Source organism: Gracilinanus agilis, chromosome 2 (assembly GCF_016433145.1).
Source record: "Gracilinanus agilis isolate LMUSP501 chromosome 2, AgileGrace, whole genome shotgun sequence".
NCBI classification, from domain to species: Eukaryota; Metazoa; Chordata; class Mammalia; order Didelphimorphia; family Didelphidae; genus Gracilinanus; species Gracilinanus agilis.
This window is the reverse complement of record NC_058131.1, coordinates 284,984,357-284,996,023: the sequence shown is the minus strand read 5'-3', so window position 1 is coordinate 284,996,023 and position 11,667 is coordinate 284,984,357. Positions and strand designations below refer to the sequence as shown.

Sequence of the window (11,667 nt, the reverse complement as noted above, 5' to 3'; positions counted from 1 at the left end):
CAATGTCTACAGACACTACAGTGTGGTGACCTCTTTGTTGTATGCCTGTGAAACCTGAACAGTCTACCAGGGCCATGCCAGGAAAGTGAATTGTTTCCATTTGAGTTGTCTTAAGAAGATTCTGAAGATCACATGGCAAGATAATGTTCCTGGACACTGAGGTCCTTTCTCAAACTGACCTGCCAAGCATTCAAACTGCTGCAGAGAGCACAACTCCAACAGAATGGCTAGCTGTTAGAATGCCAAATTCACATTTTTCTAAAAAACTATTTTATGAGATGAAAAAGGCTATTCACTGCCAAGGAAGGAATGAACTGATGAAGTCTAAATACATACTGAAGCTTGCCATTCTCCCTTTAGTTCTTCCATGAATTTTTCTCTAATATAAGCAATATGTGTCTTCTTTCACAACATGAAACAACAACCTATACCATACTACTTCCTATCTTGAGGAGTGGGGGGAAGGATGGGAGGGAAAAAAGAGAGTATGGATCACAAAATATCTGAAAATTATTATTGATACAGAGAAGATTAGCATGGCCCCTGCACAAGGATGACATGCAAATTCGTGAAGCATTCCATATTTTTAGGAAAGATTTTAAAACCAAGCAAGAGTTAGAAAAAATTACAAAATGTAAAATAAATAATTTTTATTTAATTTTTACATTAAACTAAAAAGGTTTTGTACAGACAAAACCAATGCTACCAAAATCAGAAGAGAAGCAACAAATTGGGAAAAAAATCTCTATAACAAAAAATTCAGACAAAGGTCTAATTACTCAAATATACAAGGAGCTAAATCAATTGTACAAAAAAATCAAGCCATCCCACAATCAATAAATGGGCAAGTGACATGAATAGGTAATTTTCAGATAAAGAAATTAAAACTATCACTAAGCACATGAGAAAGTGTTCTAAATCTCTAATAATTAGAGAAATGCAAATCAAAACAACTCTGAGGTATCACCTCACATCTAACAGATTGGCTAAAATAACAGCAGGGGAGAGTAATGAATGTTGGAGGGGATGTGGCAAAATTGGGACATTAATGCATTGCTTGTAGAGTTGTGAATTGATCCAACCATTCTGGATGGCAATTTGGAACTATGCTCAAAGGGCATAAGTCCCTCAGCCTTGCTCTGGATCCTTGCATTGCTGCTAGTATAAAAGTCCATTATGTTCAATTGTACCATAGTGTATCAGTCTCTGTGTACAATATTCTCCTGGATCTGCTCCTTTCACTCTGCATCATGGAATTAGGTCTTAATCAATGATACATGTAAAACCCAGTGGAATTGTGCATCGGCTAAGAGGAGTTAGGGGGTATTGGGGGAGAGGGAAAGAACATGAAACATGTAACTACGGGAAAATATTAAAAAATAAAAAGAAATAAAAACAAAAAAAGAAAAGAAAATTGTACTGAAGGGGGCAGCTAGGTGGTTCAGTGGATAGAGAGCCAGGCCCAGAGATGGGAGGTCCTGGGTTCAAATCTGGTCTCAGATACTTCCTAGCTATGTGACCCTGGGCTAGTCACTTGACCCCCATTGCCTAGCCCAGTGGTTCCCAAACTTTTTTGGCCTATTGCCCCCTTTCCAGAAAAAATATTACTTAGCGCCCCCTGTCACATACTATAACATCCTGTTACAGTTATTCACCACCCCCAAATGCACCTGTGGCCATCACCACATCCTGGATCGCTGCAGCACCCACTAGGGGGCGGTAGCGCCCACTTTGGGAATCACTGGCCTTGCACTTACCACTCTTCTGCCTTGGAACCAATACACAGTATTGATTCCAAGAAAGAAAGTAAGGGTTTAAAAAGAAATTGTGCTGACATGTCATCTGGGAAAATAAAATCAACTTTTTTTTTTAAAAGTCTATTTTGTTGGGGGACAGCTGGATGACTCAGTGGATTGAGAGACAGGCCTAGAGACAGGAAGTCCTGGGTTCAAATCTGGCCTCAGACTCTTCCTAGCTGTGTGACCCTGGGCACATCACTCAAACCCCATTGCCTAGTCCTTAACACTCTTCTACCTTGGAACCAATACACAGTATTGATTCTAGGACAGAAAGGGTTAAGGAAAAAAAAAGACTTTTTTTTTTAAACCCTTGTACTTCGGTGTATTGTCTTATAGATGGAAGATTGGTAAGGGTGGGCAATGGGGGTCAAGTGACTTGCCCAGGGTCACACAGCTGGGAAGTGGCTGAGGCCGGGTTTGAACCTAGGACCTCCTGTCTCTAGGCCTGACTCTCACTCCACTGAGCTACCCAGCTGCCCCCCAAAAAAAGACTTTTATGAATGAAAGGGTATCCATTGATTGGGGAATGGCTGAACAAATTGTGGTATATGATGGAGATGGAATACTATTGTGCTAGAAGGAAATGATAAACTGGAGGAATTCCATGTAAACTGGAAGAACCTCCAGGAACTGATGCAGGGTGAAATGAGCAGAACCAGAAGAACATTGTACACAAAAAATGAGACATTGTGGAATGATCATATGTAATAGATTTTGCTAATAGCAATGCAATGAACCAGGACAATTCTGAGGGACTTAGGAGAAAGAATGCTATCCACATCCAGAGAAAAAACTGTGGGAGTAGAAATGCAGAAGAAAAACATATGACTTATCGTGTGGTTCTATGGATATATGATTGGGGAGGTCTGGTTTTAAAAGATCACTCTAGTACAAAAATGAATAATATGGAAATAGATTTTGAGCAATAATACATGTATAACCCAGTGGGAGTGCTTGTCAGCTCTGGGAGAGGGGACTTAACAGAGGAGGGAGACAACATGAATCATGTAACCATGGAAAAATATTCTAAATCAATAAGAAAATAAATTTAAAAAAATTTTAAAGACTATTTTATGGAATACTCACTCACACAAGGCAAGAACTCACATGGATGTCAGAAGAAGCAATACAAGGATATTTTCAAGCTCTCTCTGAAGAACTTTGGTATCCATTGTGAGGCAAGGGAGACCCTGGCCCAGGACCATCTAGCATGGTGAGCCTGCACCAAAAAAGGCACTATGACTTATGAGCAGAGCAGAATTGCAGTAGCTCAAAAGAAATGTGAGATGTGAAAGTTTCAAGACATCTCCATCCCAAATTTTATACTGGCTATTTGTAACCAACCTGTGGTAGAGCCTTCCAAGCTTATATTGGTCTGATGCGCCACTGTTGGACACGCTCTACACCAGTGATTCCCAAATTGGGCACTACCACCCCCTGGTGGGTGCTGCAGCAATCCAGGAAAGTGGTGATGGCCACAGGTGCATTTATCGTTCCTATTAATTGCTATTAAAATTTTTTTAAATTTAATTTCCAGGGGGCTAAGTAATATTTTTTCTGGAAAGGGAAGTTTGGGAACCACTGCTCTACACTGACCCCGACACAGTGAAGCCATTTTGGTCTTCTTGAGGTACAAAGGGCAGCAACCAACCAACCTTCCAAGCCTAGAAGGCTAATTAAATAAAGCTGGAGTGAAAGGGTTTAAAGATCTTTCGTTCCATATAAAAACCTCTTTTTAAAAATTCTTTATATTCTTTATCATATTATATTCTTTTCTTCTTTAATATATGGAATTGCTCATGTTTGAGGGTATTTTTTAAGTTCAAGATTCAAAAAATGTATTAAAAATATGATTCTTCCTTTATGTCCTCATGGTAATTATGTCATATATTGGAAAGAGTGTTGGAAGAGCTGTCAGGAGAGACTTGGGTTTGAATCCTACACTTTCTTTCTTAGTCATTTTGACCATGGACAAATCACTTCATCTTTCCAAACCTTGGTTTCACTCTTTCTTGTAAGATTTAAGTTAATGTCCAATACTTTAAGTATTATTTTTATAAAGTTTATTTTCTTTTATTTTTATAAAATTTGTTATCTGACAAAACAGAACCATGTGATTAAGTTTTCTACCTGCTCAAAAAGCCTGCTCTACCAAAGCTGCAACAGAAAGGAAAGTACAAGACAGAAATCCACCCAATTTATATCCTGTCTACATCAGCACATAATGACAGGAAGTGAGTAGGGTGCTGGGAATCGTAATTTTGCTGGGGATCGTAGTTTTGAGGGTAACAGATTCAAAATACACATTCTGTTAAATAAGGATAATAATACTGATCATCCCACACAGAGTGTTTGAGAGCATCAATGAGATAATAAAGGGCTACTTAAATGTTAGTTATTCATTGTATGATCATGGAAAATCAGCCAAACCTATATACCAAGCTATGATTATGATGTTACAGAAGAGGCCACACTATTAAGATACGATTTATTCCAGAGAACATAGGATCGGTTCCCTACTACTCGGGCAACTTTGGGAAAGTAGTTTTCATTCTCTGGGCCTCCATTTCCTCTTTTTGTAAAATGAGGTGGTTGGGCCAGGGGTGAGAGCCCAATAACCCTCAAAGTCCCTTCTAGCTTAAAATGCATTTTTCTAGTCTTGGCCCCATTTGACCTGTTTTGCATGGATGGGCCCTGATTTCTCTATAATGCCAGACCCAGGACAGTCTGACTGTATCACGGAAACAGCCCTAACCTTTTCAGGGCTCATGGTTATAGTGAGTAAAAAGAGGGTTGGATAAGGCCCTAGGGCAGTGATGGTGAACCTTTTAGTGATAGGGTGAGGACAGGGTGCTGGGCCCCATCCCCATCCCCCCCCCCAGATTGAGTGCTGTGTTCCCTCCCAAACCCCAACCATGGAGTGCTGGGAGTGCTCTGCCCCATCCTTATCCACATAGGAGAGGGAGGAAGCGCTCATATTGGGCTTCTGGGCAAAGGGGCAGGTGAAGTGAGGAATATCCTAAGCAAATAGAGGGGGAGAGGAATGACCTGAGTGCTCTGCTCCCCTCCAGCTCTGCCGCCTATGAGCCGCCCCCCCCCTTACTCCCTGTGTGCTCCCATTGGCTGCTAGGAAAAGGGGCAGGGCATGTAAAAAATGTCATCAGGCTTGGTAGAGAGGGAGAAGGGAGCCCCACTCAAACTCTGCCTTTCTAGTAAAGAATTGGGGGGAGGGGGCAGCTGTGTGCCTATACAGAGAGCTCTGTGTGCCATCTTTGGCTCCAATGCCATAGGTTCACCATCACTGCCCTAGAGTAAGGACATCTGTTAGAGCCTCTCAAGTCTCCGGTTTAGGCAAGGGGAAAGACTCAGAAACTCCCAGACTCCTCTGATAGTAAGGTAGGCAAAGGTGCTCACGAGGCACCTCCTCTCTCACTGCAATATGATCTCTTGCCCAGAGATATTTTTTCCCTGATGATCCTTTGCTCCTGTCGATGTGAAATCTAGAGACCCCAGACTTTTGGCCTAGTGAGATCTGATGAACCCGAAGTTTTAGGAATAGCTTGTAGGTTGGAGACCCCCAAAGCTTATAATCTGTCCCTTATTCCTGTGAGAATCCACTCTGAAGGGAATCTTAGACTAGCAGTTGCAGACTGAATAATGGACCCTAGGGTAAAAGCTAAGTGATTCTTTTGCCTTAGAAGATTCTCCCATTGTACCACATCCCCCTTTCTGGGACTGAACTCAGGAACTTCACTTTACAAGACTGACACACTGCCTACTGTGCTAAAGGGTCACTTAGCTTTTAGCCTAGGGTCCATTATTCAGTCTGCAACTGTTGTCTAAGATTCCCTTCAGGATGGATTCTCACAGGAACAGGGAACGGATTACAAACTTTGGGGGTCTCCAACCTACAAGCTATTCCTAAAACTTGGGGTTCATCAGATCTCACTAGGCCACAAGTCTGGGGTCTCTAGATTCCACGTCGACACTCCAAAGGATGAGCCTAGAAACAGCATGATCAACAAGGCTGAATGGCCCAGTAAAATCATTTACCCTCTCTCAGCAAAAGTTTGGTATGCTTCTTTCTTGGACCTAGAATGCTGTTATCCAAGGCCCTGTCCTCCTCGGAAGTCGAGTGACCGCTCTGTCCTTCACTCTCTGTCTTCTACTAAGTCTCTACTAATGATTAAATAAAATATCTATTAACAAACTTGTAATAAATAATTTTAAAATGCAACATATGCTTTGCTGTGATTATCCCAACTCACATAAGCAAATAAGTCAGGTTCTCAAAGAACAGCCACTATGCTGTCTCAGAGCCCCTAAGGCTACCCCTGAGGAATTAAGGGTCAGAGGAAGACTGGCTTCAGTTAGGTGGCATAATGGTGACAGTGTTGGTCTGGGATCCAAGAAGATTCACATTTGAACTCAGTCAATCATTAGCTGTGTGACCCTGAGCAAGTAACCAAATCTCTTTTAACTTCAGTTTTCTCATCTTTAAAATGAGGCTAATAGTAGCATCCACCTCACAAAATAATTTTAAGGCTCAAATGAGATAATATATATAAAGTGCTTTGCAAAACTTGAAATGCTATATAAATGCTGGTGATTATTGTAATTTTTTGTCATTGTTGCTGTTGTTTTCTGGCGTTTATAAATCCCAACTAGAGTGTTTCCCCTACAAAGTTATCAGCTGAATATTATTCAGGTAGCCAGACAACTCAATTAATTTTTAGCAAGAAGTATTTGCTAAGGTAATAGAGTAAAAATAATTAGCATAAAACATTATCCCAAAAGTCTATGGCACATTCTTCCAGACACAGTGAGAGGAAAATTGAGGGAGTTAGGACAACAAGTAGTTAATTCTGGGAATTGAGTGAACCACACTGATTCCATCTTGTGACTCAATTCTGGAAGTAGCTCAGTTCCCTTTCTATTTAATTATGGCCCTAGTCCAAATCCTTTCTTGTGAGAAAACGTTATTCAATTATAGGAATTGGGAGAAAACCTTTTTGTGTTGTATAAACCTGGCCCTGCTTGTCTGGGAAACTGGACTGCTTGTACCTGCTGTTTATACTTTTAACTAAGGACCCAGGTTATACTGACTAGAAACCCAGGCAGATCCTAAGATGGATGCAAGGAGTTTTCTTGAAGTTGAACATCTCAAGCAAACCATATGTCTTATCTGAAAACTGCTCCCATGCTGATCAACTAATTATTGTTTCCATGTTCCTTTGTTTACAGATACTTGAAGGGAACAAATTGAACATCTCCTCCTGAATTCAGACCGGTTCATTCTCTTCCTCTCAACTTAGAAAGTCTAATCTTTCATCCAATTAGAAATCAGATTACCTAATGTTGTATTATTTCATTTTCATTAATGGGTCTTATTTGATTAATTGTTTTTAATGTATAAAAGCTTGTCTCCTCCGTATTTGGAATTGAGTCCTAAACTGAGGAAGGGGCTTGGTCCCGATTTGTTAGGCAATTGGCATGCATTGTTTAAAAAATTGATATTCTCAGAAGATCAAACCTTTATTTCCCCAGACATTTCATCCTTTGCTCACTACAAGAGTCTAGGGGGAAAATAGGCTCAAACCTGGAGAGCATGTATCAAAAGGGTAACTCACAGCTTCTAGTAACTGGAATTCTTTTTTTCTCTCATTCACAATTTGTTCAAGAAGTTCCCCTTAAGGCTTTAAAAGATTATCTGTCTTGTGATCTAGCCATACCACTGCTGTGTTTGTACTCCAAAGAGATAGGAAAAAGGCTTGTACAAAAATATTTATAATCGCACTCTTTGTGGTGGCAAAAAATTGGAAAATGAGAGAATGTCCTTCAATTGGGGAATAGCTGAACAAATTGTGGTATATGATGGAGATGGAATACTATTGTGCTAGAAGGAAATGATGAACTGGAGGAATTCCACGTGAACTTGAATGACCTCCAGGAATTGATGCAGAGTGAAAGGAGCAGATCCTTATACACAGAGACAGATACACTGTGGCATACCTTATACACAGAGACAGATACACTGTGGCACAATTGAATATAATGGACTTCTCTACTAGCAGCAATGCAATGACCCAGGACAATTCTGAGGGACTTATGAGAAAGAACACTACCCACATCCAGAGAAAGAACTGAGGGAGTAGAAATATGGAAGAAAAGCAACTGCTTGATCACATGGGTCGACAGGGACATGATTGCAATTACCCTAATGCAAATATTAATAATATGGAAATAGGTCTTGATCTTGAAAGAACATGAATCATGTAACCATGGAAAAATATTCTAAATCAGTTAATTAAATAAAATTTTTCAATTCAAGTTAAAAAAAAAAGTTACCCTTAAACACAGTGTTCCCATTCTTCCTATAAAGCTGTAAATCGACATCCTTGGCTGGAAATGCAGACACTGCCATCAGATGATCCAGGGATGCCATCAGCACTGATAGGAATAGAGGAAGCCTCAAATCCAGCAAACCCTTCAAAGTTTGCAAGATCCTCCCTTTTTCTAAAAGGGGACTTCGGAAACAGATCTAGGACAAGGCCAAAGTTGTGTTGTTTTTTTTACAGGAAATGCCGAATTCACTCCAAACTCTAGAATAATCTTGGCCCTAAACTAGCTTGTTATTTTATAGAGAACTCATAGAGCATGACCAAGTTTCTCCTATCAATTTGAACACAATTAATATACAAAGTCACTCTTATTTGGAGGACTTTTTGCACTTAGCCTAAAACCTATGATTTGCTGATTGACTGAAACTAAAGTCTATAATTGAGATTGATTAAAACTTGTTTTCACCTCCTTAAGGTACTGAGACCTTATCACTTTTAATGGGGTGGGGTCGCTTGTTTGATTTCCTGAATCAAGCCCATCCTCATATTAATTAAATACATAAAATGTATAATAAATAAGAAATTTTCTTTTTTTATTTTTATTAAAAACCCTTACCTTCCGTCTTGGAGTCAATACCGTGTATTGGCTCCAAGGCAAAAGAGTGGTAAGGGTTAGGCAATGAGGGTTAAGTGACTTACTCAGGGTCATACAGCTAAGAAGTGTCTGATGTCAGTTTTGAACCCAGAACCTCCCATCTCTAGGCCTGGCTCTCAATCCATTGAGCCTCCCAGCTGCCCCAAAGAGATTTTCTCATTGGGAGAACGTTCCCATTCCAATGAAATTACAGATCTAGGACATAAAAATAAAATTTGAATTGAAAAATTATTGAAGCTACTAAATATTGCCATATTTTAAATAAATGAAAGCAAGCAATAAATGTTCGTTGAATTGAATCAAATGAGCCCAGAGAATATTAAGCTGGAAGTGTGCTGTGTGAATCTTGCCTTTGACAATTATTAGCAAAGTGATCATAGATAAATCACCTAATTTCTTTTTTTTTTTTTTTCCCCAGCTACTAGGCGTCTGAGGTCAGACTTGAAGAGTCTTTCTGACTTCAGGCTGGGCACTCTATCTGCTGTGCCACTTAGCTGTGTACAAGTATTTTCTAAATTCTATATACAGGGGACAGCTGGGTAGCTCAGTGGATTGAGAGCCAGGCCTAGAGATGGGAGGTCCTGGGTTCCAATCTGACCTCAGACACTTCCTAGCTGGGTGACCCTAGGCAAGTCACTTGACCCCCATTGTCCAGCCCTTACCTTTGAACCAATGCACAGTATTGATTCTAAGGTGGAAAGTAAGGGTTTTAAGAAAAAAATAAAATAAAATAAATTCTATATACAATGTAAACTTCCCATATAGGTTCCCAGAGCCTAGACAAGATGGAGCCACACCCTTTCCAGCTCACTTTCCTCTACCAAATGACCAAATAAATGTCTACATTTCTAAAACTATTTCAGATCTGGGGGTCTGTTCTCAATAATGATTATCTGATCCACCTCCTGTCTTATTTCAAGTTCCAGTTAAAACACTACCTTTTACAGGCAGACTTTTGCAGTCTCTCTACATTCTAGTGCTTCTCAGTGTTTATTTCCTATTTCTCCTATATATAGCTCCCTCCGATGTACTTGTTTACCAGTTGTCACCTCCAGTGGTTTGCGAGCTCTTCAAAGACTATCCTTTGCCTTTCTTTAGATCCCAAGCACTTAGCATAGTGCATAGTACATAAGAGTTACTTAATAAATGTTTATTGACCTACTGATCGGACCTGGAGGCCAGCAGTGGCCGAAGAAAACAAGACTCTTCCCCCAACCCCCTTCTCTGTCCCTTCCTCCACATCCTTCGTCTTACAGAAATACCCCCAAGAAAGACCTTGGGAAGGACAGGAAAGCTTCCTTGATCCAGGAAGCTGATCAGGACTCATGGACCAGTAACCAAACGGAAGAAAATCATCTCGTTTCTGAGCCTCAGTTTCCCCATCTGTAAAATGGAGATAATGTACCTCCAGCGTTACTGACAAACTCTCGGGATTGTTGGTAAGCTTCAAATGAAATGACATAAACAAGATGCTTTGTAAACCTTAAACAACAACAAATGTTAGCTATTGACCCCTGGCTGCACCCCCCTGGCTGCACACTCTCACCCCCACCCCCACCCCCGCCGCAGTCAGTATTGATGGTGAAATAGACGGGACTCAGAGATTCTGTTTCAATGCTTCCATCCTGTGGTCATTGTTGGTACTGCAGGCCCCCAGGCCTTATTAATTAATTAAATTATTATAATTTATATTATAGAAAGATTTTCTCTAAGTATAAAATACAATCTTTTTATGTTCTATAAATATTTTATAAGTATAAAATATATTTTATATTAATGTAAATATATACTTTTATATTATATAAATAATAAAGTATTAAGTACCTCTTTTATGCCAGGCACCATGTTAGGCTCTAGAGACACAAGAGACAAAAATAAGACCATGTCTGCTCTCAAAGACCTCAATGTTGAAGAGGTTTATTACTGACAGAGTTTCTAAACCTTTGCGCTCTGTCTTAGAACTGATTCTAAGTATTGATTCCAAGGCAGAAGATCGGGGTAAGGGCTAGAGATAATCAGGGTAAAATGACTTGCCCAGGGCCATACAGCTAGGAAGTATCAGAGGGCATATTTGAACCCAGGACCTCCCATCTCCAGGGCTGGTGCTCTATCCACTATACTGCCTAACTGCCCCTACCAACACATTCTGAAAAGCTCAGGCATGAGTTGGGAGAGGTTCTTTTTGTAAGTTCTTTGGTGATTGGTCGTTTGTGTCCCATACATCCCCAAAGCACCATTTATGGAGTGAAGGGGGTGATGTGATAGTGGCATGGGCATCGTACCCCCCAAACCCAGGCAAACTGTAAGCAGGGAAATTCCTTTGCTCCTTGTGACTCTTAACCTAAAACATCTGACAACTCCTATAAGACCCTGAGGGGATTCTCCTCCTTGGATCGTCCTTTATTTTCAAGATGGACAGAGATACACCTCCAGGCTATGCTTTCATACCATCGGGTTGTATCTCAGACGTCTACCTGTCATGTCCCCTGAACTATGAGGGTCACCCCCTATGTCTTCGGGCAGACCTCGGTCAGATGACCAAACCCCCCCTGCCCGAGCCTCAGTGCACACCACTCTAAAGTCACGTCTTCACCTTGGCACAAAGTCATAAAGAGTATGAAGCCCCAAGGAATCATGTCATCTGGGAGAACAGAGTTCCATCCATGCTGTTCCACCTAGGAGGCAGTCTTCCTGGCCAGATTCAACATTACCTTCTAAATTAATACATTTCTCTTTTTATTTTTAAGCTAAGTTTTGGAGTCTTGCATCCTTACAAAAGATAGCCTTCCCGAACCCCAGGAGTTCACCTCAAGCCCCCCACGACAATAGAAGAGCCAAGTACTTCTCCACATACTTCAAAGACTCCAGTTTG

The 11,667-nt window shown here is 40.6% G+C and overlaps 1 non-coding gene across 1 annotated transcript; it reads left to right on the top strand.

Annotated features, from left to right (window-relative positions):
- Positions 1-485: 485 nt before the first annotated feature.
- Positions 486-588, top strand: LOC123238338. The gene has a single exon (XR_006505538.1). It is a non-coding gene; the product is annotated as a U6 spliceosomal RNA (small nuclear RNA).
- The last annotated feature ends 11,079 nt before the right edge of the window (positions 589-11,667 follow it).